The 12391-nt window shown below is 43.5% G+C and overlaps 1 protein-coding gene across 1 annotated transcript in view; it reads right to left on the bottom strand.

Moving 5' to 3' along the window:
- Positions 1-12391, bottom strand: part of LOC308461606 (serine protease 33-like) — a 326492-nt gene that overhangs the window by 143365 nt on the left and 170736 nt on the right. The window lies entirely within an intron of this gene.

Genomic DNA, 12391 nt, shown 5'->3' on the forward strand with positions numbered 1-12391 from the left:
CTTCAATACGTCCATGTGTTGAGGAACAGGAGGGTGAGGTTAGTAGATTAGAAATTATATGTAGGAGGTAAATGACTCCTGCTGAACCACTATTAGCAAGGAGTTCCTCAACAATGAGCCTGCCTCACTGAAAGCTTGGCCTCTGGTAAAGGCCAGATGAACTTCAGGGACATGATGAGTATACAGTGGTACCTCGGGTTAAGTACTTAATTCATTCTGGAGGTCCATTCTTAACCTGAAACTGTTCTTAACCTGAAGCACCACTTTAGCTAATGGGGCCTCCTGCTGCTGCCGCGCCGCCGCCGCGCAATTTCTGTTCTCATCCTGAAGCAAAGTTCTTAACCCGAGGTACTATTTCTGGGTTAGCAGAGTCTGTAACCTGAAGCGTCTGTAACCTGAAGCGTATGTAACCCAAGGTACCACTGTATTCCGCCCTTCATCCTAGGGTGACTTGCAAGAATAAACAAATAGTACCTCGTTCCCTATAGGCTAGCTAGATGACAGAAATTGACAGGGGCTGAGCTTTAGGAGGTGTTTCTGGCTCCCAAAATCAAATCTCTATAATCAGAATTCAGCGCATTAGCCCCTGCATGATGGAACACCTGCCCAGTGGAGGGGAGACAGATACCAACATTGAACGGATTTTGATGTGCTGCAAAAACATTTTCATTTCTGAAAAGTTAACTTATCCGGTCACTTTTAGTACTCTACTGTTTCATTTATGAGGTAAATTATTCTGTATTTTATTTTGTTGCAAATTGCTTCAAGATCTATGTTTATGGTGGATTCGTAATTGCTTTAAATGTACACATACAATAATCAGTAATGAAAAGAAAAGAAAATCAAGAATATAGTAAAACAGAGCATTAGTCACTTTTCCAGCCACCCAGCCATCCTTCTACATAAAAAATGAAAATAATAATCCTGACAGAACAGGCAGGTTTTTAGCTGGCCCCTGACACTAAACACAGGGAAGCACATTCCATAGACTGAAAGTTGGCCAACCATCAGCTTTGCGGTTTTCTGTGGTGTTTTCTGTACTCTGATGGAGGTAGAGCTGTTGATTTTTTGCTCTGCTGTGGCTGCTGCCACTCTCCCATTGAGTTTTGCAAATAGGCTGTGGCTTAGTTGAAAGCCTCCGAGATCCGCTATCAGGTGCACGGCATGTGGGCGAACCGTTACAGCGTGCTGCCTTTGTTTCTCCATGATCTGCCCGGCGATAAATATTCAACATCATGGTTTTGTTATCATGTATCGGTTGGATTATTGCAATGTTCTAATTAATATGTCTGGCTATATTGCGTCTACTGTAAATATGAGACGGAGAGACAGAAGTATCTCTCTATCTGTGGTTTCCCTAACAGGAACTAAGACGTAAAAGAAAAAAGAAAATACGTGTGATGTTTCCTTATCCCTCAAGAAATCTGACTCTTCAGGGAACGAGGTTTAGCTTTTACCGTGGGGTTACAAAGATTGGAATCAATGGCATTACCTTGATGGATCTCTATCTGGCAGGACTCATTTCTCATCCTAAATTAACATGCCTGAAATGTTAAACAAAAAAGTCTCTCTATGCTATGCTGAAAGCATAGTCATGTACTTTCCCAGAACATCAACCAACTGCTGCCAAGGGTGTTCTGCTAGCAAGTTGGGCCACCTGAGATGTTCTATATCAGGGGTAGGCAACCATTTGTCTGTCAATGGCCACATTCCCTCAGGGGTAATCTGCCAGTGGCCTCTTGCCAATAAGGGGCAAGACTGCAGCCAGAGGTGGGTGGAGCATCGTTCTTGCTAGCCAGAGGTCTGATATGATATCTTGTAGAAGTTTTTGAAATTAGGCCTAAGGCTGCAGGTTGGCCAACTCTGATCTAGTTGGATCAGCCAAAGTAGAATTTCAAGCTTCTGATTTCTCAGCAGGCATAAAGGAAGTTGTCCTTTCATCTCCACACACACACACGCTTCTGTATGACTCTGCCATATACTGAAACATTCCAGTGCTTTCTTTCTATTTAAAAAAAAGTTTAGGGGTACTCTCATTTTCCTACTCATATTGAAATACTGCCCCTCAATGAGGCCAATCTTAGATTCACAAAATGTTTAGGGGTATGTGAACCCCTGCGTACGCCCAGAAAAAAAGCACTGAATCACTCTATTGGGCTATCTCGACCAGGACTGCTTTACTTGGAGTGGTAGTGTTTCTCTTCTCCAAATTGGTGCCCCCCAGAGGTTTTAGACAACAACCAGACTCAGCCCCATTACATAAAATTCCAGAGCACAGTTTAAAGGCACAGGAGCATGTTGAAGTTAAGCAAGACCACCCAAGGAACTGTGCACACACTGCCTTCAGTTCCATGATAGCAGAAAGGCCAGGCATAAATGTAAGACATAAATAAAACCATAACTCTCAGAAGATTCGTGCAATCAGTTCAGAAACTTTGGGGCCAAACTTGTGAAAATATTTTTGGGATTGAATCTTCTGTGGTTTTGATTAATGACAACTGCATAGGGGCGGGTGTGGGGTGCTGAATCTGAGTGGAGCCGTTGCACTGAAAGGAAGGGAGGTATGAACAATGAGAGCCCTGTTGGCTCCAACCAAAACCCTGTCTAGACCAGCATGCTGTTCCCCACAGTGGCCAAGCCAGATGCCCACAAGCAATTTCACCCTCCTTTTGTTGTTCCCCAATGACTGCTATTTAGAGGTGCACCAAAGGCAAAATATTATGATAGTGGCTTTTGATAGCCTTATCGTCCGTGAATTTGTTTAGATGACTTCTAAAGTCATCTAAATTGGCAGCCATCACCACATCTTGTGGCTGTGAATTCCATAGTTTAAGATTTAGCCTTCATTTTAAAAGGTCATCATTTTAAAATGTCTGCTGCATTAACTGCATCTACGTACAGGTTCCAAAAGGGAGAGAGAGAAAATGGGGTGAGGAGCAAAGGGCACGAAGGCATGCTGATTTTATGCACATTTGCCCAGAAGTAAATCACTTGGGAGGCTCCCTCCGAAGTAAGCGTGCATATGTTGTAGCATTTACCTGTTTTAGGGAAGGGACCCTTTCCATATTGGAGAAATTTGCCTGTAGGAAAGTCACAGTGTTTTCAGTTGCCTACTTTTCTCAGCCTTGTCACATGAAGATAACAATCATTTCTTAAGCTAGGGTGTGGTGGAGCTCATTAGCTAACGTTCATAAAACAGCTCGGAGGTGCTAAGCAAGCATAGTTACTGTTATTACGCACCACGGAGAATTAACTCAGACAACTCCAGTACAACCCAGCTATTAGGAACGTAGGATTTCTTGGAACATAAGATTCCCAGTTTTCATTGTTGGAAGATGTGGGGTCTGGCAACATGAGGCAAAATGTCTGGGTTTCGTTGCCAGATCTGGGAAGCAAGACTAGGAGGTTACATGTGGTGAACTGAAAGCTAAGGTGAATAGGAGATGCAGTGGTTTCCTCCTCCAGATCTGGGCAGGGAATCTGGACATGGGGAAAGACTGTAGCTCAGTGGTAGAGCATCTGCTTTCCTGCAGAAGGTCTTCAAACCCCAACATCTCCAGTTAGGGCTGGTGAAATCCTGGAGAACTGCTGCCAGTTATTGTGAACATTATTGGGCCAAATGGACCAATGTAAGTCAGCTTTTCATAATCTTGTGAATTGGATGCAGTTGACTGGGGAGGAGGTCATCAGGTACAGTGGTACCTCGGGTTAAGAAGTTACTTCGTTCTGGAGGTCTGTTCTTAACCTGAAACTGTTCTTAACCTGTGGTACCACGTTAGCTTATGGGGCCTCCTGCTGCCGTCATGCCACTGCTGTGCAATTTCTGTTCTCATCCTGAAGCAAAGTTCTTAACACGAGGTACTATTTCTGGGTTAGCGGAGCCTGTAACCTGAAGCATGTGTAACCTGAGGTACCATTGTACTAGAATTTTGAGGTTCCTTTTAGTATTGCCAGCACTGTTTTTGTTTTGTTTGTTTTCTGGCTGTCTTGTTTACTGGGCCATGCTCCTGGGTCTGTAATAGCAACCTGACAAGCAGAAATAAAGCAATGGAAGCTTTTTCCTGGCATGGAAGTACAGAGGTGGGCAATGTTCCACTGGCAGGATTTATTGGGCATTGTTGAAAGCACAGGCTCAATGATAGACTTTGGGCTCTCAAATTTCAGCGATGCCCTGTGCAATGCTAAAATCCCCCCCCCCCACCTCTTGCACTCTGTTCTATAGCATTGTGGCATCCCCTGTAGTATGGTGCCCACTGTGACTGGTGGGTCACACTACCCTAAAACCGCTTCTGACAGGCTCAAGGTCAGAACATAACATAGGAGGCCTGCTGGATCAGACCAAAAACCCATCAGGTCCAGAATTCTGTTCTTACAGATGGCTATGTGAAACCTATAAGCAGGACACAAGTGCCACACAAGATAGAGGACCAGTTGCCAGCCCAATTTGAAACTGACTAAGAAGGATTAAACCATCTTGACTGAATTGATTGTTACATATTGAGGCTACTTAAGCTTTTGGCTTCATCTTGCCTGCACTGATCTTAGACTCCTACGGAATCCAGCATTGCCCAGGAAGGATGACAAAATTCCTACCAGAGAAGAGTGGTTGATCAAGTTGATGGATTACACCGAATTGGCAAAAATGACTGGAAAGATCAGAAACCAGGAAGATAAGGAATGGGGAAATTTTATAATTTACCTTGGAGAACACTGTAAACAATTAAAAACATTAGCAGGACTGTGATAACATTTGTAAGGTTAAAAAAAAATGGAGGACAATGTAAGATGCAGTGGAAAGGGACTAACAATGGAACCCATGGAGGGGTGGAATGAAGTCCAAGGATTCGGGGAATCCTATATTTTTGTGATTATGACTTATGTCTGAATGTAAACATTAAATGTAAAATCAAATAAAAAAAACTTTACAAAAAAAAGAGAAGAAGAATCCAGCATTGCTCAGGATTTGGGCCTCTGCGAATTTTCAAATGTCGTTTCAGATCCAGGCCAGATTTGGAACATCAGCCGTAATGGTGACAATGCATCCAGAGTTATCATGAAATGTGTCTGCGTGTGTCTGTGTGGGGTCTGGAAATACCCAAAGCATCCACCTGGACTCAGAAGCTACACTGCCATCACCAGGAGAAGCCCCTGAGCATCAAGCAATTCGCCACCTCTTGGAGCTTATATAAAAATGGCCAGTGCTGCAACTTGCAAGATGGGTGTGACTTGCAGGATTTAGGTAAACTGAGGTGATGACATGGCAGGGTGTTGTGGAAATCTTGCGTAGTGTATGTGCATGATGTGGGAACTGTTGTTCTCCTGGCAGCACAACATAATGTATCTCTGTTCAGAAGTATGCTTCAAGGAGAAGAAAAAGATTTACTGCCAAGTAAGTGTGCTTGGAATTGCAGCTTCAGTGTCCTGAAAAACATGCTGGTGGTTTGAGGAATATATAACAATGAGCTGATTAAAATTATTGACTGCAGAACTCTTCATTACATGTTGCACATATCTAAGGGAAATCAAGTATTGTGATGGAGAAGAAATTCAGTTCATTATGCATTGAAAGCCGAATCTATCAAAATTTGAACTTTCAAAAACGATAAGCAAACTTAAACACAACTATCCTTTGAAATTGTGCAGTGTGGTTGTCCCTCCAAGCAATGTGTGCAAAAATGTACAGGACAAAGCGTGCGTGAAATGTATACAGTGGTACCTCTGGTTACGTACTTAATTCGTTCCGGAGGTCCGTTCTTAACCTGAAACTGTTCTTAACCTGAAGCACCACTTTAGCTAATGGGGCCTCCTGCTGCCGCCGCCGCGCCAGAGCACGATTTCTGTTCTCATCCTGAAGCAAAGTTTTTAACCCGAGGTAATATTTCTGGGTTAGCGGAGTCTGTAACCTGAAGTGTATGTAACCTGAAGTGTATGTAATCCGAGGTACCACTGTATAGTGAAATTAACATACATGCATATAAGTATAGTAAATTATCTGCTGAACATTCAAGAGAAGTTTAACAAAAGAATGCAGACTTATTTGGAAATGTGAAGAACTGAATTTAAGATTAGAAAAATGAGAAACGGGGGGGGGGGGATGAAATTGACAGATTCATCCATCTATCCCTGCGTGAGAGGAGTGAGAGAGAACACACCTGAAGGTGTTTTAGGGCCACTCTACAAAATACATCAGGAAAGCCAGAAATGATCTCTAGACATTTATTTTGAAAAATAATGAAATGAAACAGTCTAGCTGGGGGCATTTAATGCCTTTCCCAGCACCACCATTTTTCTGATCCAAACTGCCCTCCCAATCTGTCATTACTACATCTGCAGTGTAGTCATAATGTATTATCTTAAATGCATGTGTTGGCTTGACAGTACTGTGTCCCAACCTTAATTATAGCCAATTGTAGCTAGAGCAAATTCCTTAAGACCCCCCGGGAAGCCGTTCTCCCTTCCAGTGTGGTCTTGGCTTCCTTGCTCTTCCAACTCTTTGCTGCAAATGTATACATTCCACATCTGTTTATGCATGAATTTGGAAACATTCCTGAACCGAGAGCTTGCCTGAATGAGGTACTCTGGGCATCGTAATAGCGATGTGTTGCTGGGCTCCCCCATGGGATTTGGGGAGTGTTTGAATTCTCTTTTACTTATTCAAGGAATTGTGTCACTGTGTTATGAAACCAGCTCGGATTAATCATCCTGGACTTAATTGCACTACCAAGGCACAGCACTTATTGGCAGATTCCTTTGTAATTGGCACACGCGCCGCCTTGCCCCCGCAATTGAGGGGCCACAGGGCCGAGCAACGTCACTCGCGCATGCCATGGAGCATGCTGACATGTCGTGCATATGCCCCACAGCTTGCAAGCTGGACACAAACGCACCCTGTGGCGTGTGTGCGCGGCCACTGCAGAACTTTGGGGGGACCCTTTCAACAGAAATGGGGGGCCTAGCCCCCTGTTCATCCATCTCCCACTCAGTACCCATGGTAATTGGCAAGTCTGATCCAGAAATTTAAAAGCCATGAACAAAGTGGTTGTTTTGTTACTCGCTGCCTCTCCATGGTCAATGCTACTGTAAAAAGTGGCTATGAGTTGTTCGTTTCATGCATAGAATGGGTATGTGTAAAATGTAGCCATTGTCTCTGGGGGAGGCACTATGTGAATGATATCAGTGGACAGCCCAGTGTGTAACTCTTTATTTGCCAGTGAGGCTGGCAGGGAAGAATCTGGCAGGAGGACACCTAGGGCCCTACACAGTAGAACAAGCAACCACATGATTAGGTAGGGCACCTCACTTTGCCATTAAAGAGGGAGGAATCTGTAGGATTGTTTGCAGTTAGTGAAGTCCATCTAAGAAACTCCCACCCCTGAGATCACGAAGTCCAGAGGCATAAGACCATTGGGTCTAAAACTATGTGAATATATAGCCCCATACTTCATCCATAGAGAAAGCACTCTTTTAAGTAAAATGTATTTTGTAAGTGTGGTGGGCGGGGTGTACTTTGGCCATCTTGTTTTTCTCTGTACCTACCCAATGTGTACAGAATCAAATATCAGCATCTGGGCAACCAAAAGAGGGGCAGAGGACTCAAGCTCAAGGACGGCTCGAGGCAAAATGTAAAAGTAATTTCCAAAACCTTTGTAATACTGTTTGCCAAGCTGTTTCCATGTGGCAAGCAGACACCAGCTCATATTTCAGTGATTAGATAATCTTCTCACAATTGGAACAGCAATCAGCGAGGGGGAAGAACAGAGTAAGTGAACCACTACCAAGAAGAGGCTGATTTCTCTGAATATGGAAGCTCCATTGAGCTACCATGACTAATAGCCATTACTAGACCAAGCCCAGCAATGGGAAACCTGTGGCCCTCCAGATGTTGTTGGACTACAACTCCCATCAACCCTAGCTATTGGCCATGTTGGCTGAGGCTGATGGGACTTGGAGCCAGAGAGTCTCCATTCCTCATTTATAGTGAGTCCCCCTCTATAACCCTGGCTAGGACTTACTGTTATTTGACTCCTCTCCTCCCAAAACTGCCTCCATCAGCAGACTTTTTTTCTGGCTGCCTCAGAGACAGAGGTAAGAAAGCAAGGCCCATTTCATCAGCCTAGCTGGACTCTTTTGCTATCTGGCTCCTTTCTTGCCATAACTGCCTCATTAAACCTGAACTGGCTTGTTTCCCTCTCCCCTCCCAGTCCCTTTCCCACTTTGTATCATGTCTATTAAATATGTAGGCCATTGTTTTAAACTCTGAACATATTGCCCAAAAGGCAGAAGTGCTGTGAATTAAAGGGATAGTGAATATTTCTACCGTGCCAAACAAACAGGACAGGGACAACACTAATTGAGAGGGACATGTAGGATTCCTTCAAAACTTTAATCCCTTTATCAAGCTGGGAACAGAACCAAGATTCTTGAGTTTGCACCTTTTACCTCAGATTGCCTCAGCTTCACACTACCAGGCTATAAAAATGCTTTTTTTTTATTGAGGTGTGCACCTTCAGGCTTTCCAACACATCCAACACATCCTTCCCGGTAAAGCAATAAAACACTGCTATTTCTTTTTTTTAAAAAGAGAGAGGTGAGCAAGCCAATTTGCATGCAGAAACTGAAGGAAAAAGAACACTATGTTTGTCTTTCCACCTACTTGTGGCTTAAAGACAAGATTCCAGCCAGTGTGGAAAGCGGTTGGATTTTCCTGGGTGGTGAGCGATTGCCAAGTAGTCTGAGAACTAAGAGACCTAGAGATTTCTACCTCCACCCCTTTGGAAGGAAATGTAATAAAGGTAGAATTAAGATTTGTGGCAGTGGGTAGGGAGGTACTTGTGAGTTGTGTCCAATGCCAGCCTTACTTAGAGTAGTCCCACTAATATTAATGGACTTGACCAATGTCAAGTCATTCATTTCCATGGGTCTACTCTGAGTAGGGCTAGCATTGGAGACAACTCTGATTTCAAATCTCAACTGGGTCTACCACAGAAATAAGTGTACCTCTGGAGTTGGGGTGGAAAAAAATCTGTCAGTTTCAGTTTCTCTCTGTCTTAAGTGCAGTTCGTCATATTTCTGCACCAGTTTGTATTTAATAATTAAAAAGTGGTCACAAAAAATGTCAGCATTTTAGAGCCTATTTCTACTAATAAACATACTTTTGTATGCAGTGTTGCCCGATATACATATTCTAGCAAGCTATTTTCCCTGATGTGATGCATTTTGTATGCTGTTTGCAGCAATAGATGTGTTATTATGCACATTTGACCCTAATATATTCATTTTTGCACCGCATTCTTTTTATTTGAGGAAGTGCATTGCAACATTTGGAGAAGTGTGAATGCATTGCACTTTGAGCATTGTTTCAGGAAATGCAAATGAGGTGGGCTCGCATTAAAATGTGAAGCAGATTGAATCCCATCCCACAGCTACAGAGGATTTGCTTTCTATACCAAGACCCACAGAGGGTCAGACCTATCAAGAACCACCTCCTGAACTGGAATTCCTTTCTCTTGTAAGTTTCCACTGGCACTTTGCCCATGTTCAGAGACACATTCATCTTTGCTGTTTTCATTCCATATTTCCTACTGCTGTTCGGAAGGAACCCATCAATTCAAGGCATTGGCATGTCTTAATGAGTTTGACTGGATCTAAAACTGGCACCACACATTTTTTTAAAAAAATCATAGTGAATAAAATGTATGTAATTAGTCCACAAATCGAGACATCAAGACACGTTACCGAAACTAGCTAAATAAGTTTTGGCTGTGTACCATCACCCACTCTGAGTTGTCTGAGAATGCTGAATTTCCCAGAATTCAACAGCTGCTGTTGAATGACTGAACCCCACTTGTCCTGAACCCTGACCAGCCCTGAAATATGCATTCCTCCACCCACCCGTTCCCATCAGTTCCTGTGTAATACAAGGTCGCTCCCTCCCACCACTCTTTCTAACAACAGATGTATTGCTAGCCCGGAAACACAGGCATTCATTCATCATTATCCTCTCCTTCTTCCCAGCTCCTTCACTCCAAGGGAATGCAGCAAAAGTGACTTTGCTTCTCCATTCACGGCTATCTGCTTCCACCTAGTGCCCAAGGCCTTGCACTGAAATCATAAAAATAATTGGCTGAAAAGGATTGTTGTAGCTATTATTGCATTGTTGCTGTTATCAGCCACACTGGTAAAATATTGTTGTAAGTTTGGGGAGGTGGGGTTAGTATGATGTATGATGCCTGAGTAGGGTTGCCAACCTGTACTGTAGAATACAGGATTATCCCTCATTTCAATGTAAAATGCGACATCTTGTATTGATACAGTTTTATCCTGCATTTCAACTTCTCTCTCTCTCTGCCAAGTTAGGGATCCTCTTCAAATGCATGTTTGAAAGGGTGTGTGAAAGGTCATATATTTAAGCTCTGGGTAGCCAAGCACAAACAGATTTACAAATTCATGTGCAAGTGTGTTTGCGTGTGTGTGAGAGAGGGGGGGGAGGGAGAAATTCCATCCTGTTTGGCTGCAATAGATTGTATTGGGTTGCTTTGAAGTCACTAGATGAAAGGGGGGAACAGCTCCAACCACCCCACCCTGTCCTGTATTCTGCCAGAACAAAGGTGGTGACCATATGCCTGAGTCTCTTCTAATTCCTGGATCCAGCAGGGATTAAAATCTAATGGAGGAACCCAATTCTTGAATTAGCCAGGCAAGGGTCATAATGGCCCCTAAGTATGGGTCATTGGTATAAGAAAGTAAGTTGCTCTGTGCCAGAAGGCAAATGGATGGCCCATCCCTCACCTAGCTGGCAGTGAGAATAACTACAGACGGAGTGTGGGAGAAATCTGAGCAAGAAGTGGACAGAAACCTGAGAGTGAGAGCCTTGAAGAGAAGTAACACCTTCTGGGGTGTTAATGCTGTGAGCCCCTCCATCGTAGGCTCAGGTTGTATATATATGTCAATAAACCGTATATCATGAAGACACCACAGTCTCTGCTGTCCCTCATTCCAAGGAAACCAAACCATGGGCAAGTGCCTGGAACCCCTGGAATCTCATTCTGCTTAGAGAATGGGGTGGCACGCAACAATGTTGAAAAGCAGGGCATAAATTCCTAAATTAAATAAACCATGGTAACATGGTAACTATTGGATTGGATTGGGTGGTAACAAGAGACCCAAAGTTTTCTGACAAATTTAAAATTAACAAGTAGCCAGATATGACCCACCCCGAAAGTTCTCAAAGTAAAAACAAACAAACAAAAAAAACTTTAGTAGGGGGAAACCCTAAGGAGGATGGAAACCCCAGCCAACAGAGCACTGAGTGGCCACAGAATACCACCCGACTGTAGAGGGGCATTCAGAAAACTGGGTGGAAGGGAGAAAATAGAATGGAGCATGGGCTTGCTAGCTGGCACTGTCAACAAGAGCACTGCCTATTGCAACATTTTGCTGAAGATCCTGTTTGATGATAGCATAAAGAAAAGTAAGACTTGTTTTTCTCAAAATTGGCCCACTGGTCTTAAGATCAAGAGACTGTTTGCTTTGCAACCTTTATTCCAAATTTTCAAACAAAAAACCCACATTTGTTGTGGGTGGGAGACAACTGATATATGGGATTAGACTGTTGTAACTCCCCCACCCCAAAAAAATGGATTCATGCTCCACTACCATGGTCCACTGCCATTAACACTGTACAATAAATTATCTATCAAGATATCACACATACAAACACACCATCCGCAACATTTAATCTGCCCTGCAGAGGGCAACCTTGTGCCCCATAATAATTGCTCGTACCTTTACTATTGCAAAACATTTGGTGTGATTCAAGTCTGTGATCCCATTTCCCCTGCCAACTTCTCACCATAACTACTAAAGAGCTGCCTACAAAGTCCCCTGCTGCTCCTCCTCTTGGACATGACAAAAGGTCCAGAAGACGGAAGGGGAAGCAAAACAAAAACAAAACAAAACAAAACAAAACAAAACATAACCCATGATCTCAATTTGCAAAGTATTTGCCCAGTCTGAGGTCACTTAGTGCATCAAGACACCATGTGAGAGCAACAAAAGCCAACCTAGCGCCTTCCCACTGCCTGTAAAGTTGGGATGGGGGCAATTCAATCTTGTGTCTGAATGGGCAGAAGCAGAATCCTTCCAGCCTTCATTCTTTTTCTGGCACAAAGCACCTATTTCAAATCTTATTCTCCTTTAGGCTAAGAGAAGAGCCAAAGCTCAGTAGTAGAGAAAGGCCCAGATTCAGTCCCTGGCATCTCCAAGCAGGGCCGGGAGAGATTTTGCCCACTACTGGCATATGGTCCTCAAAAATTTGCCCAGAAGAGAATGTGACCTTCAGTCTAAGATGTGTCCCTCACCCCTGTTCTGATAGAGAGGTGTATATCCGTCC

The sequence above is a fragment of the Podarcis pityusensis genome (genome assembly GCF_964106645.2).
Source record: "Podarcis pityusensis genome assembly, chromosome: 13".
NCBI classification, from domain to species: Eukaryota; Metazoa; Chordata; class Lepidosauria; order Squamata; family Lacertidae; genus Podarcis; species Podarcis pityusensis.